The sequence below is a fragment of the Aulonocara sp. 'chitande type north' Nkhata Bay genome, linkage group LG3, assembly GCF_057382095.1.
Source record: "Aulonocara sp. 'chitande type north' Nkhata Bay isolate Kocher_YH1m ecotype deep benthic linkage group LG3, A_spYH_male_GT1.1, whole genome shotgun sequence".
NCBI lineage: Eukaryota > Metazoa > Chordata > Actinopteri > Cichliformes > Cichlidae > Aulonocara > Aulonocara sp. 'chitande type north' Nkhata Bay.
The window spans coordinates 29,950,210-29,952,235 of record NC_141346.1 but is presented as its reverse complement, the minus strand read 5'-3'; positions in this window follow the sequence as shown (position 1 = coordinate 29,952,235).

The window sequence follows — 2,026 nt, the reverse complement described above, 5'->3', positions numbered from 1 at the left end:
ATATACCACCTAGCCCAACTTCAGTAACCCTACAAACGTCACTGCTGTTTAGTTTTCTGTCTTCATTTATGTTGGAAGTGACAGCAGAGCAGTACGTTTGAATTTTTGTCCAATTATTTCCCCTCAGTCTCCACTGAATGCCTTGACTGGGTAAGGGGCCCATATAGCTCAGCAGCAGTTTTCAGAAAGGATATGACTTTGCAGGAGCAGGAGGAATTAACTGAACTGAGACAACACCGTGGTTTAAAGCTGAGCTTTGCTGATCTATCTTTGGACAGTTTTTGGTTGACTGCTGCCCAGGAGTTCCCCATTCTTGCAAACAGAGCCATTTTGACATTGCTCCCATTTTCTACAACATATCTATGTGAGCAAAGCTTTTCGAGCATGGCTGCTATAAAAACTAAAAACAGAGAGAGATTAAGAACTGTTAAGGAAGAACTTCATGTATGCTTTTCTTCAATTCCTGCCAGAATATCATCTTTATGTTCATCTAGACTAGCCCAGGTTTCACACTGAGTGAGTATAAACAAACTGAGAGACTAACTTGCCATTATATGTACTGTATGAAGGTACAATGTGTCATTTTGGAGCAAGTTTGGTAGGTGGTGTGCCACTGGATATTTTTAACCTATAAAATGTGCCGCGACTCAAAAACGGTTGAAAAACAATGCCCTACAATAAATCTCACTGAATAGAAAAATGAAGATGTTTGCTGTCACAGGCAACTGGGAATGGAGTCTAATGGAGGAGCAGCTCAGCCAGTGCAGTGAGAAACATCGGTACTTCATAAAAGGTGGCAAAAATAAAATCACCACCACTATTGTACAGACACTGCGGACACGCAGTTTAAAGAGAAGATTTTAACATAAAATTTCCCCCTTTTCCCACTCTAGTAGTTGAGCTGTCTCACTCTAACCTCCAACATTCTGTCCCATACACACACATTATAAAGTCTGAAACGGGGGGGGGGGGGGGCGGAAAGCATGAAACTTAAACTGGGGCTGAACGTATAATAGATACAGTGGCTTGCAAAAGTATTTGGCCCTCTTGAACTTTTCCACATTTTGTCTCATTACAGCCACAAACATGAATCAATGTTATTGGAATTCCACGTGAAAGACCAACACAAAGTGGTGTACACCTGAGAAGTGGAACAAAAATCATACATGATTCCAAACATTTTTTTACAAATACATAACTGAAAAGTGGGGTTTGCATAATTAATCAGCCCCCTGAGTCAATACTTGCCAGAACCACCTTTTGCTGCAATTACAGCTGCCAGTCTTTTAGGGTATGTCTCTACCAGCTTTGCACATCTAGAGACTGAAATTCTTGCCCATTCTTCTTTGCTCAGTCAGATTAGATGGACAGCGTTTGTGAACAGCAGTTTTCAGATCTTGCCACAGATTCTCGATTGGATTTAGATCTGGACTTTGACTGGGTCATTCTAACACATGGATATGTTTTGTTTTAAACCATTTCATTGTTGCCCTGGCTTTATGTTTAGGGTCGTTGTCCTGCTGGAAGGTGAACCTCTGCCCCAGTCTCAAGTCTTTTGCAGACTCCAAGAGGTTTTCTTCCAAGATTGCCCTGTATTTCGCTCCATCCATCTTCCCATCAACTCTGACCAGCTTCCCTGTCCCCGCTGATGTCCAGAGCATGATTCACCATATTTGACAGTTTGGTGTGTTCAGAGTGATGTGCAGAGGGGGGCCGAATACTTTTGCAAGCTACTGTGTTAAATAAAATAAAATAAATAAAAGCTGAATAGGGAGCTTGTAAATCAGAATCGAGTCAGCTATAGAAATTAGTGACGATACCCAGCCCTATTATTATTTTAAACCTCTAGCAGTTCAACACTTACCTTTGTACAATTTTAAGCTAATCATTGGACTTGAAAGACTTGAATTGCAATCAATCACAAAAACATTTGAATGGTAATGTATGTAAAGGTATATATCAGAAATTTTAAGAAAGTGGAAAAAAAGATTCCTTTGGTATTTCAGATTGGGACTTTGACTCCTGA